The sequence below is a fragment of the Amblyraja radiata genome, chromosome 49 (assembly GCF_010909765.2).
Source record: "Amblyraja radiata isolate CabotCenter1 chromosome 49, sAmbRad1.1.pri, whole genome shotgun sequence".
Lineage (NCBI taxonomy): Eukaryota > Metazoa > Chordata > Chondrichthyes > Rajiformes > Rajidae > Amblyraja > Amblyraja radiata.
Window position 1 is genome coordinate 1,893,889 of NC_046004.1, and position 14,697 is coordinate 1,908,585.

The following is a 14,697-nucleotide window of genomic DNA, read 5'->3' on the forward strand; positions in this document are numbered from 1 at the left end:
TCTTTCGGATTCTGGGTGTGCCAGTTTACCACAGACCCTGGGGGTGCCTCTTGTCTTCGCTTCCCCAGGCCCAGATGTGGAGGGTGAGGACAGAGCGCAGGAGCCCAGCCAGTCAGTGGGCTGCGTGATGCGGATAGGGGATTCGGGACCCTTCCCCGACATTGATCCTGGGGGTGGTGTCATGCCGGAGGAGGGGGAGAGTGATGGGGCCAGTTTGTGTGAAGGGGTTAGCGAAATTCCAGAGAGCTCTGGTCTTTCGACTTCTGAAAATGACCTTGGTGATGCTGAGCGTGTTGTGTCAGGTGCGAGTAACTTGGCCGATAGCCCAGGAACCAAGGACGAGTCTCATGCAATTGTTATCTGTGAGGTGCGGGAGTTTTTAAAAACAAGCCGTACCAACAAGAAAAAGATTGATGCTGCTAAGAGACGGTGGGCTGATCTGTCGGCCTTAGTTGAAACTCTCGAGGCTATCCTTGCCACCAAGGATAGTGATCTTCCTGGCTCTGAGCAGTGCCAGCTTAGGGACTTTTTGGAGTTCCTAAGAGAGAGGGCTACAGAGCCCAGGAGGAGAAGTGTGAGGATTTCAATTTAATGTACCAGTGCATTCACGTTAGTTACCCTAACCTTAAACGGGAGTAGAGCGAGTTTTCGCAGATTCCAGCTTTTATCGGTCCTTAGGGAGGGGAAATTTGCAGTGTGTTTTCTGCAGGAGACGCATACTGTTGTCAGTGATGAACCCACCTGGAGATTGGAGTGGGAAGTTGAGGTATATATGAGTCATCTTAACTCAAATTCGAGTGGGGTAGCCATTCTGTTGGCTCAGAATTTCCTGCCCAATATTGTAAAAGTGCAAGAAGTTGTGCCAGGACGTTTGCTCCATCTGGCCGTGAGCCAGGATGGCATGCCGTTGCATTTCATTAACGTGTATGCCCCCAGCTCCGGCACGATGCAGGCCGGCCTACTTCAGGAGGTGAGTGCTCTGTTGAGCACTATTGATCGGGGAGAGTGTGTCTTCCTTGGGGGGGACTTTAACTGCACACTTGAGGTGCGAGATCGTTCTGGTACTCAGTGTGCCCCTGCTGTAGCGAAGAAGCTGAGAGGGTTGATTGATTATTTTGAGTTGGTGGATGCGTGGCGGGACCTCAACCCAGACTCCACTGCTTTTTCGCGGAGGTCTGAGGGCGGTGGTTCCCGCATTGATCGAATATATATCTCCCGAGCGTTTGTTTCCCGTGTCTCAGCGGCCTCAATGCAGCTGGTGCCATGCTCGGACCATTGTCTGGTGCGTGCGGATTTTAATCCAGCGCGCGCTCGGGCCGGGTCTGCGTACTGGCATTTTAATAACCGGCTGCTGGAGGATCGGTGTTTCCGGGAGTCATTCAGTCGGTTTTGGGTGAGGTGGAGAGAGAGGCAGAGGTGCTTCTCTTCCCTTAGGCAGTGGTGGGATGTGGGGAAAGCTCACATCCGTATTATTTGTAAGGAATACACGTGGGGGTCGACCGGGCGGCGGGACTCAGCGGTTGAGAAGCTTGAGAGGGAGCTGATGGACGCAGAGTCTCGCCTGCATCAGGTTGGAGGTGGCTCTTGCGAATGGGGTGTGTTTCATGAGAAGAAGGAAGCCTTGAGGAACCTGCAACTTGAGCGGTCCCGAGGCGCTTATGTGAGGGCGCGGGTCCAGATGCTGCACGATCTGGATCGAGCTTCGCCTTTCTTTTTCTCTCTGGAGAAAGGGCGGGGAGCCCGCAAACAGCTCGTGGAGCTGCTAGCAGATGATGGCTCCTCTGTCACGGATCCAGAGAGGAGTAGTGCCTTGGTCAGGTCCTTTTATGGATCCCTGTTCTCCGCAGGTGGAGTCAGCGGGGAAGCTCAGCAGGACCTGTGGGAGAGTCTACCGATTATAGATAGGGAGGTGGCCGATCTTCTTGATGGCCCTTTATCTTTGGAGGAGTTGACTCGTGCATTGCATCAGCTCAGGAGGGGTAAGTCCCCCGGGCTGGATGGGCTGACGGTAAGGTTTGTAAGAGCCTTCTGGGGTATCCTGGGGGGTGATTACATGTTGGTTCTGGGGGAGAGCCTGGCGACCGAGGAGATGCTCCTCTCGTGGCGTAGAGCAGTTGTTGTCCTGCTGCCCAAGAAGGGGGAACTCCGTCCCGGTGGGCAGCGCGACTTTCGTCAGCAGCGGCCTCTGCAGTCCGTCTGCGTTTTTATTATTTTATGTCTATGTTTTTATGTAGTTTTTGTTATTTTTTGTTGGGGTATGTGTGTGGGGGGGTGGGGGTGGTGTGGGGAGGGGAGGGGGTAACTTTTAAATCTCTCCCTGCACGGGAGACCCGACCTTTTCTTTGTCGGGTCTCCGTTGTCGTTGGGGCTGCAACGAGGAGCGGCCTCCAACAGGAAGACCGGGGGTTCTGGTGCCGACTACTCACCTCACCGTCGCGGAGCTGGCCGAGTCCAGAGCGGGTGGAGCTGTGGTGGACGCTGCTGCGACCCGACCCCCGGAGCTTCGGAGGCTGCAACTGCGGGTCTGGCTGACGGCGGCATCGGGAGCCCGCGGGTCCCTGGAGGGAGACCGCTTTTCGGGGCTTCCGCAACGGCGACTTCTCCCGCCCGAGTTGCGGGGTTGAAGAGCTCCTGGAGCGGGGCCTTACAGCACCGCCTCGCGCGGCCTGGAATGGCCGCGGGACTGCGAGCGCACGCCGGGGGCTCTAACATCAAGAACCCGGTGTGCGACCTTGCATCACCCGGCGTGGCTTTAATGGCCGCGGGACAATCGCCATCGCCAGCCGGGGGCTTTGACTTTGACTCTGACATCGGGGGGGGGGGGGGGGGGGGTGCAGTGGAGAGATACGTTTTTTTGGCCTTCCATCACAGCAATGTGATGGATGTTTATGTAAATTATGTTGTGTCTTGGGTCTATTTGTTTGTAATGTATGGCTGCAGAAACGACATTTCGTTTGGACCTCAAGGGGTCCAAATGACAATAAATTGAATTGTATTGTATTGTATTGTTGAAAAACTGGCGCCCGGTCTCTCTCCTATGCACAGAGTATAAAGTTTTTGCACGGGCGATGGCAAATCGCCTGGGCTCCGTGCTGTCTCAGTTGATTCACCATGACCAGTCCTACACAGTCCCTGGTCGGTCCATTCAGGATAACATCCACCTGGTTAGGGACCTGATTCATCTAGCACAGGGAACTGGTCAGTCAGCTGCTTTTCTGTCTCTTGATCAGGAGAAGGCTTTTGATAGGGTAGAGCATGAATACCTTTTCGGAACGTTGCAAGCGTTCGGATTTGTACCGCATTTTGTGGCACGGGTCCGCCTCTTGTATGCTGCAGTGGAGTGCCTTGTGAAGGTTAATGGTGCGTTGTTGGCTCCCTTTCATTTTGGGAGGGGGGTCCGTCAGGGGTGCCCCATGTCAGGGCAGTTGTACGCGGTCTGTGTGGAGCCGTTCCTGTGTCTTCTTCGGTGGAGGTTGACAGGCCTGGCCCTACCGGGCCCGGGGGTGGAGTTGGTTCTTTCGGCATATGCCGATGATGTACTCCTTATGTTCACCGATCCTGGTGACCTGCGGAGGATGCGTGATTGCCAGAAGTTTTTCTCGGCTGCATCTTCTGCCAGGATTAATTGGAGCAAGTGCTCTGGACTTTTAGTGGGTCAGTGGCAGGTGGACTCCCTGCCAGAGGAGATGGTAATGTTTGCGGGGAGCACCACGCACCTCCTCTATCTGGGGGTGTACCTGAGTCCCACTGAGGATGCTTGGTCGGCAAACTGGCAGGAGTTGGAGACGAAAGTGGTTGCCAGGCTGGGGCGCTGGTCAGGCCTGCTTGGAGTTCTTTCTTTTCAGCGGAGGGTGTTGGTCATAAACCAGCTGGTGGCCTCCATGTTATGGTACCGGCTGGCTACTCTTGTCCCGCCTTCCATTTTTGTAAATGCTTTACAGAAGAAGCTGGTGGACTTCTTTTGGGGAAATAGGAAGCACTGGGTTCCCGCAGCGGTCCTGAGTCTCCCGTTAGAGGAGGGCGGCCAGTTCTTGGTATGCGTGCGTACCCAGGTGGCGGCTCTCCGCCTCAGGACTCTGAGGAGGTATATGTATATAGAGAACCCACCCCCCCCCCCCCCCCCCCCAGATGGCACGTTTTGGCCACGTAATTTTTCCGACGGGGTCGTTGTCTAAGGGGGGTCTCGCGGCTCCCGGAGGCGGGCATCAGTCGATCCGCCCTAAGGGGCTTGCCTGTTTTCTACCGGGATGTGTTAAGAGTGAGGAATCTGGTTGTTTTCAGCCAGCGTGTTGCTGCACGAGGGGAGGGGGATGTTGCGGCTGCGGGAGTGGCCGGACCTCACCAAATCATGGCGGGTGTCGAGGAGAGGAATGCGCCTAGAGTGGTTTTGAATGAGCTCTTACCCGCTCCATCAGACCTGCTCATCGGGCCTCGGTTCCGGGATATATCTCGGGCACCGGCTCCACACAACCTGAGCCGCCTTTCGGAGATGATTAGCGTGCCGTTTCGTGACGCGAAGAGACGCTCACTGTATAGAATGTTCCTGCACATTCTGCACCTCCTTGCCTTCGTCTCCCGTCCCGACACACCACGGCGGACGGTGTTACCACCTGAAGGCGGGCAAGGTCCCCAGTGGGGGTCCCTCTACAAGGGCGTTGTCCCCCTTTACATTGGGGGCCTGGGGTGGAGAGTGCTGCACAGAGCGGTGGCATGTAACACACTTTTGAGTCGGTTCACGGACTCGTCCGCTGCCTGTATTTTCTGTGGCGAGGAAGAGACCGTGTTCCACATTTATATGGAGTGTGAGAGGCTACTGCCCTTGTATCAATATCTGAAGGGGTTGTTCCTAAAGTTCTGGTTACATTTTAGTACTACGATTCTTGTGTTTGGACACAAGGCAGGGTGTGGGGAGAGCCAAGTGGGAGGGTGGGACCTACCTGTCGGTCTACTCCTGGGCCTGGTCAAGATGGCCATACGCGGGTCCAGGCAGCAGGCGATGGATGGTCAGGCAAGAGTCGGCTGCTTGCCCCTCTTTCGGGCCTACGTCCGTGCACGTGTGTCCCTGGAGAGGGAACATGCGGTGTTCACGGGGACTTTGGAGGTATTCCGTGGGCGCTGGTCACCGCGTGGGGTTGAGAGTATTGTGAATAATGATTGTAATGTTGTACTATAATGACACTTGGAATAATGTAATTTCGTTTTGTGTATGACGTGATATGTTGTATTATTTGATGTGTTGAATAAAGTCTTGGAATTAAAAAAAAAGAAAAAAAAGAGAGAGATCCGTCTATTAAGCCTGTGGGCGGAGCCACAGTATGAGTGACACTAATCTACCTCTCTCTTATTCAAATTCAAATAATAAACTACTGAATATATAAAGCATGCATAAATACAAAACTACAGACTATATAAAACATACATATTATATCGCAATAAACTGGAGGAAGATCAAACTTATCCCGGGTACTTTAGGTGGGCTTACAAACACGACCAGCGAGTGTGCGATATAATCCATGTCAATTTGCCACCGGGGACACGATCGGTGGTGTAATAGGTGTTGGACATTGAAACGGCATTCCCGGTGAGACCGGAGACTTTGGCCCATGCGAAGGTGGTGTAACCATCGGCAAAGTAACCGTTTCAGAAACAGGTTGGCGTGCTGGTGCAGTCGGGTCGATGCCGCTGGTTGTGGATGGAAGTACACTTGTACGGTCAGGAAATTACGGAGGTGGTGCTGGCTCATTCACAGGCAGGATATGTTGCCTGTTACGCCTGTAGGTGCCGCCATCGGCCTTGACCAAGCACGAACGTGGCTCAGAGGCAGTTCCAGATATTACGCCGATTAAGTCATGACCTTTGTCGGTTTGCAGACGAATGACTTGCCCCACTTGCCCCTCAGCTAATGGTGGAAGCGGTCTGCTCGTTTTCGCAAACCACCCTTATTGAATGTCGCGCTTTTGTTGGACTGGACCTCTGATGGTGTGACCACCTGCGGGACTAGTGCCTGACCCGCCACAGGCACTTTGGCTCGGATCTGCCTGGACAGCAGACGCTGAGCGGGTGAACCCAAGATCGGGTCGCGGGAGATGTTGCGCAGGTTGAGCATGTCCAGGTACACATCTGATTTTGCTCAGTGGGATCGTTACATTAACTGTTTGGCATTCCTGTTGGCGCGTTCAGCCAGCCCATTTGACTGAGGATATTCAGGGATGTGGTGAAAACCCCAGCGTGTAGCAAAGTCTTTGAAGTGCTGACTGCCATTATCAGATAGCAGTTGACAAGGAGCTCCGTGGTCTGCAAGGAGGCGAGCGAGTTTTATAACAACCCCGTGAGAAGTGTGCTACTAAAAAGATCGATGTCAAACCAACCGGATTTCGAGTCGACAAGAACAAGGTATTGCTTGCCATGCCATTCAAATATGTCGGTCGCCACTGTAGACCACGAGAGGGCAGAAACCGGGTGTGAGAGAAGTGATTGCTTCTGTTGATGAGATGCCAACCTGTTGCACACTGCACGGGATGCCACATTCTCGAGAATGTAATCAGTCATGCCAGGCCAGTAAAACATATTTTTTGTTCGTAGGACAGTTGCTTCGACGCCTGGGTGTCCCGCATGGACAGCGTAAAAATACTTGCAGTATAGAGAAGCATGGACTACAGTCTTGTGGCCTTTTACGCTAACATCATCTTGTAGTACTAGTTCATCATGGACGGCAAAGAAGGGCCGAACTGGAAGCGGTTGATTGTATTGCTTGTCAGGCCAGCCGCGCATAATGACGGAGGTGAGCGAATGTAAGGTATCGTCAGCAGCAGTGTTGGGTAATTTGGTCCTCCAAACAGGACGGGGGAATAAAGGAAATAGTCATTACCACAAAAGCGTCATCAGGTGAGAGCGGACCCTTGAGGGTCTTTCGGGGAGCCCGCGAGAGTGCGTCAGCCAGGTGCATGTCCTTGTCATGTTCGTAGGTCTAAACAAAGTAATACTTCTGAAGCTCACTCGACAGTGGCCATAATATGATAGGATTTAATCTGCAATTTGAGAGGGAGTAGGTTAAATCAGAAGTGTCAGTGTTGCAGTTGAAGAAATGGGACTATGAAGGAACGAGACAAAGTCGACAGGAAAAGGATCGTCGTAGAAATGCCAGTGGAACAGCAATGGCAGGAATATCCTGGCATAATCCGGAAGATGCAGGATCATTTCATTGCAAAGAGGAAGAAAGATTCTAAGGGGAGGAAGAGGCAACCGTGGCTGAAAAGGGAAGTTAGGGATGTAATAAAACTAAAAGAAAATGTGTCTAACATAGCAAAGAGTAGCGGGAAGCCAGAGGATTCGGAGACTTTAAAATGGCAACAGAAGTAACAAAAAGGGCAATACGGGGTGAACATATGATGTAGAAAGGTAAGCTTGCCAAGAATATAAAGGATAGTAAAAGCCTCTTTAGGTATGTTAAGAGAAAAAGATTAGTAAAGCCAAATGTGGGTCCTTTGAATGAATTAAACAGGTGAAATGGGGAACAAGGAAATGTCAGAAGATTTGAACAGTTACTTTGATTCTTTATTTAATAAGGAATACACAAACCATCTCCCAGATGTACGAGAGGACAGAGGATCTAGGGAGACAGAAGAACTGAAAGAAATTTGCATTGGGCGAGAAATAGTATTGGGTAGACTGATGGGATTGAAGGCTGATAAATCCCCAGGACCTAATGGTCTGCATCCCAGGGTACTCAAGGAGATTGCATTAGGTGCCATCTTAGAATGCAAAACGCGACTTCCGTTAGGCCTCTCGCGGTGTATTGGGTTACGACCGTATCCTCCCTAAACTCCGCCGGTTTTCGCTCCGAGCACAGGAGACTTGTGCACGAGATCAGGCCGCCTCACTCTTAAACCTACTAGCCTCCATTACTTCAGTTCTGGGGGGGCTGGGGAGTCACGTGATGCCACCGTGTGGACAAACAACTTGTTTCTAGATCCTTCAATGGTCGAGCTCGAACTCTTGCTTGAACTGTCATGATCTGGGCAGACTAATCACGCGGTAGAAGGTGTGGGCCGTGGTTGTTGGGAGTGAAGGTTACGATCACGAACGACGGCAAGGATCTTTGTTAAGTATTTACTGAATGTGCGTGAGTGCCGTGGCTATGTCTATTAATAAAGAAACAGAATGTCTACACATCACTTGGACCTCTACTGCATCAATCTCTTGCCTTAACGTCAACTCACCAACCAGACACCCCGAGATGATGTCAGCATTTTACCTTCAGATGCTTCTCTTGAGTCCCTTTGTCAGTGTAATCAGGAAAGGAGCTGCCCATGAATCACAATAAGAACTTTCCAGGGCCATACCGCCAGAGCTCTGTGGAGCAGTATGTAGTGGGGAAGGATGACCCTACTTTACAGATTAAGAAAGAAGGATTAAAATGTTGGCGGGAGGGACCTGAGAACCGATATAATACGAGAATACGAAAGAGGGTAATAGGTTGGTGGGAATTGGGAAGATCTGGGCACGAACCGCGGTTTTGAATCAGTTTCTATTAATTGAAGTTGGAGGCGGGGTAACCGTTAATATTGAGATGTGCGAATCAGTTTAGGTGAGAGAACGGTAATGTATTATTAAGGAAGCACACGGTGTTTTTAAGGAAAGAAAAGGTAACATATAGCCGAGGAATTTCATTGGTTATACCACTGATATCACTCACTGCAACTTATTGCATCAAACAATCGGTGGTTTTCCGCATTGGGACCAGGGCAGCCCCAAAGTAAAGGTGAAAGGCTTTATAGTTTGCCCCTATCAGCATATTCGCTGAATTCCACCTCCACTACGGAAATGCCGTTATAGTTTACTTCAGATAGGATTGAACTTGCCAGAAGTTTGAATGAGAACTGCATATGCGGCTATCTAGTGCTGTTGGAACTGTCCTGTTTGATTGCAGTTTTCTGCCACTCCCAAGAGAGGTTTGAACATGGTTCCCTCGATATGGAGATGTTTGTGGTAAGCTAAACTCATATTTTGCCTCGGAAAATAAGGTGCTGACGTAACTTGTTTGTGCCATCAACTGTAACCAACAGCAATAATTAGGATTACAACCCGTGCTTTTGCTGATCTGTCTCCTCTATAAATATGGACACATGACAATGCATTATCTCAGAGATCCTAACGGAGCCGCGGTTTCCAAGTCAGCACGAGTCACGATTTCTGCTGAAGACGGGAATGGGACAACCGGTGATTCTGAGGATTCGAGAGATATATTATCCTGTTATTGGAGCAATTGGCGTTCCAGGTGAGGCACAATCTTCATGGTATTGATCCGTGTAAACGACGACTTGATTTTTTTAATTCATTGCTGTTTTGCTGTTCAGGGGGATGAACAGAGCCCGGTTCCTTTAACCTCGCGACAATGTAACTTCAGGATTCAGTCCAAACGCTGCTGTTATCGAAGCAGCGGTCTTTGCAATGAATGTATTGAAACAATTTACCTTTGCACAGATCAATAAACAGAGAATCCGGTGCTATTTAATACCTATTTTTTATTTTACCAAGTCATTCGACAAGTTGACAAATGCCAAATGATCAGAAATGCAATATCGCACAAATCTAGGGAGAAAGTTTATTTTGGATAAAGTGATTCTTTCGCAACTGCATGAGAATTGACGCTTTTCTAGGTCAACCATATGATGCACATTGTGTTATTACACTCATTTCAGTATTACAACAGTAATGTGGTTGCGGTAAATAGCGAAAAAGTAAAGCGTGTGTGGATGTTAATGTACACATACATTCAATTTGCAGATAAAAGCGATATTGATTATATATGTCAAGTGCGTATATTAAATATATATAAATATTTCAAAACTATATCATGAAATATAAATATTTCATAACTATATATATAGTGTGTATATATATACATATATATAAATATTTCATAACTATATCATGAAATATAAATATAGCATAAATAGTTATGAAATATTTATATTTCATGATATAGTTATGAAATATTTATATATATATAATATACGCACTTGACATATATAATCAATATCGCTTGTATCTGCAAATTGAATGTATGTGTATATTAACATTCACACACCCTTTACTTTTTCGTTATTTACCACAACCTAATACTGTATATATATATATATAAATATAGTTATGAGATATTTATATTTGATGTGTGTGTGTGTGTGTGTGTGTGTATATATATATATATATACACACACACATCAAATATAAATATTCCATAACTATATATAAATACTTTATGTATAAAGTATTTCGACATTACACGTTTATTTAAAAAATTGCGGATAATGTCGATATTGATTGTATGAGTGTATCGAAATTGATAGCCATATTTCTAATATGAAAACGGTGACGCGTAAAGAACTAACAAAGCACTTGACAAGTTGGAATGTTGACAGTTGAATTGAATTTCACAAATTTGCGAGGTAATCGCCCTGCAAAGCGTTAACACGACAAAATAACATGCAGGAACAATAAGGATATGGAAATGTGCAACAGAGAAAAGTTGATACGTCAATCCTTCCCCAATCGTAGCAGGCGAATTTATAAAACGATTACGGATGTCTGAGTTTCATCAGTCCTAATAGAATACTTTTAAATTCATAATTAGTGATATTGGTTGAATGGATTGTGTTGTATTCTGGTTACTGCACTGCAATAAGGATAAATGCTTCCCAAACGCAATTTGGTTTGGGTTTTGATGAGATGGATAATTGAGGCACATGGGCCGAAAAAAGTGACCGACTGGCTAGAGGTGCTTGGCGATCAGCTAAAGAGCGGAGTGGCATATTAGTGAAACTTTAATGTGTAAAGAAAGGAGCACAGAGAAAGGAGTATACGTCTGGCTTAAGAAAATGTAATAATTAGAGCCATGATGCTGTATCATATAAATAAAAGACAAATGACAAAAATGATTTTCACTGGAAATATCTTGCCACGAATTGGATTTGAACTGTTGGGGGAGGGAAGACAATTAGACTTTCCACATATCCACATATTCAAAATCGACTTAGCTCATTTAATGACACATTTGAGATATGTGTTGTGTGATAATTGAAGGTTTTAGAGAAACAGATAGACAATAGACAATAGATGCAGGAGTAGGCCATTCGGCCCTTCGAGTCAGCACCGCCATTCACTATGATCACGGCTGATCATCCGCAATCAGTAACCCGTTCCTGACTTCTCCCCATTTCCCCTGACTCCGCTAACTTTAAGAGCCCTATCAAGCTCTCTATTTAAAGAATACAGACAACCGGCCTACATTGCCTTCTAGAAACATAGAGACATGGAAAATAGGTGCAGGAGGAGGCCATTCGGCCGTTCGAGCCAGCTCCGCCATTCATTGGCTGGTCGTCCCCTATCAATAACCCGTGCCTGCCTTCTCCCCATATCCCTTGACTCCACTAGCCCCTAGAGCTCTATCTAACTCTCTCTTAAATCCATCCAGTGACTTGGCCTTCAATGCCCTCTGTGGCAGGGAATTCCATAAATCCACAACTTTCTGGGTGAAAAGGTTCTGGGGCGGAACATTCCACAGACTCACAACTCTGTGTGAATAAGTGTTTCCTCATCTCCGTTCTAAACGCCTTACCCCTTATATTTAGTTGTGCCCCATGGTTCTAGACTCCTCCAACATCGGGAACATCTTTCCTGCCTTTTGCGTGTCCAAACACCATAATAATGTTATATATTTCAATAAGATCCCTCTTCATGCTTCTAATTGCCAGAGTATACAAGCGCAGCCACTCCATTCTCTCAGCTTATGATACTCCCGCATACCGAGAATTAACATTGTGAATCTACGCTGCACTCCCTCAATAGCAAGAATGTCCATCCTTAAATTAGGGATTCAAAGTTTCACACAATACTCCAGATTTGGTCTCACTAGTGCCCTGTACAACTGCGGAATGACCTCTTTGCTCTAATACTCAACTCCTCGTATTATGAAGGCCAATGTGCCATTCTCTTTTTTCACTTCCTGCTGTACCGGCATGCTGACTTTCATTGACTGATGAACAAGGACCCCTAGTTGTACTTTCCCTTTCCCCAACATGATACAATTTAGATAATGATCCGCCTTCCTGTTTTTGCTACCAAAGTGGATAATCTCACATGTATCCACCTTAAACTGTATCTGCCATGCATCTGCCCATTCACCCAAGCTGTCCAAGTTACCCTGCATTCTCATAGCTTCATCCTCACAGTTCACGCTGCCACCCAGCTTTGTGTCATCTGCAAACTTGCTCTTGTTACTTTGAATCTCTTAATCTGAATCATTGATGTATATTGTTGCGGTCAATATATAGCTGCGGTCCCAGCACCGAGCCGTGCGGTACCCCACTAATCACTACCTGCCATTCTGAAAGGGACAAGTTAATCCCTAGTCTTTGCTTTCTGTCTGCCAACCATTTTTCTATCCATGTCAGCACTCTACCGCCAATACCATGTGCCCTAATTTTGCCAACTAATCTCCCTTGTGGGACCTTTTGAAATGCTTTCTGAAAGTCCAGGTTCACGACATCCCCTGGCTCTCCTTTGTCCATTTACCTAGTTCCATCCTCAAAAAATTCCAGAAGATTAGTCAAGCATGATTTCCCCTTTGTAAATCCATGCTGACTCATACCGATCCTGTTACTGCTATCCAAATGCGCCGCTATTTCATCTTTTATAATTGACTCCAGCAACTTCCCCACCACCAATGCCAGGCTAACTGGTCTATAGTTTCCTGTTTTCTCTCTCCCGCCTTTCTTAAAAAGTGGGATAACATTAGCTAATCTCCAATCCACAGGAACTGATCCTGAATCTACAGAACATTGGAAAAGTATCACCAATGCGTCCACGATTTACAGAGCCACTTCCTGAAGTACCCTGCGATGCAGACCATCAGGCCCAGATTTATCAGCCTTCAGTCATATCAGTCAACCCAACACCATTTCCGTTATCCCCGATCTTCTGGCCACTTGTACATCAGGAATAATGTGTGTGTCCTCCTTAGTGAAGACAGATCCAAAGTATCTGTTCAACTCTTCTGCCATTTCCTTGTTCCCCATAATTAATTCGCCTTTTTTAGTCTTCAAGGGACCAACTTTGGTCTTAACTTATTTTTTCCTCTTCATATACCTAAAGAAGCTTTTACTATCCATCTTTATATTCTTGGCTGGCTTACCTTCGTAACTCATCTTTTCTCCCCGTATTGTCTTTTTAGTTATCTTCGGTTGCTCTTAAACATTACCGAATCCTCTTGCTTCCCGCTCATCTTTGCTACGTTGTACTTCTATTTTATTTGTATACCGACCCTGACGTCCATTGTCAGCCACGATCGCCCCTTACTCCCCTTGGAATCTTTCTTAATCTTTGGAATGGACTGATCCTGCACCTTTTGTATTATTCCTAGAAATACCTGCCATTGTTTTTCCACTGTCATCCCTGCTAGAGTATGTTCCCAGTCAACTTTGGCCAGATCCTCCTCATGGCTCCATAGTCACCTTTATTCAACTGTAACCCTGACATCTCCGATTTACCCTTCTCGCTCTCCAAATGTAGATCAAACCTCACCATATTATGTTCGCTACCTCCTAATGGCTCCTTCACCTCAAGTTTCTTTATCAAATCTGGTTCATCACATAACACTAAATCCGGAATTGCCTTCTCCCTGGTAGGCTCCAAAACAAGCTGCTCTATGATATCATTAGGAACTCCACAAACTCCCTTTCTTGGGGTCCAGCACCAACCTGATTTCCCCAGACCACCTGCACGTTGAAATCTCCCATAACAACCGTAGCATTACCTTTACACCATGCCAATTTTAACTCCTGATTCAAATTGCACCCTATATCCAGGCTACTGTTCGGGGATATGTAGGTACAGTATGTCCCATTAGGGTATTTTTACTTTTACAATTCATTAGTTCTATCAACATCTGACTCCGCATCTGTTTCAATGTCACCCCATGCAAAGGACTGAATTTAATTCCATACCAACAGATCTACCCCACCCCCTCTGCCCACCTGTCTGGCTTTGCGATAGGAGGTATACCCTTGAATACTCAGTTCCCAGCCCTGGCCCTCTTGCAGCCATGTCTGTAATTCCCACAACATCATACTCATCAATTTCTAACTGAGCCTCAAGCTCGTCCACTTTAGTTCGTATACTTCGCGCGTTCATATACAACACTTTGACCCCGGTATTCACCTTCCTTCTCGCACCGCTCGTAATTGGCCCTGACCTTACTTTCTTATTCCCTTCTGGAACTTTCCGTCCCATTAATTTGGGAGTCTTTTCTAACTTTCCCTGCCCCCACTTCCCCTTCAATTACATCTATAAACTCCCAATTTGTCAATCACTCCCCCCAAATATTTAGTTTCAACCCACAAGTGTAGCCCGAGCAAACTTGCATGCCAGAACGTCGGTCCCCCTCCAGTTAAGGTGTAACCCGTCCCTTTTGCGAACGTCACCCCGACCCCAGAAGAGATCCCGGTGGTCTATGTCTAAATGCTTGCTCCCTGCACCAGCCCCTCAGCCACACATTCAGATCCCCTATCTCTCTGTTCCTGTCCTCACTAGCTCGAGGTACTGGAAGCAATCCAGAGATAACCACCCTAGAAGTCCTGCTTTTCAGTCTTCCTCCTAACTCTCTAAACTCACGTTGCAGAACCCCCTTCCTCTTCTTCT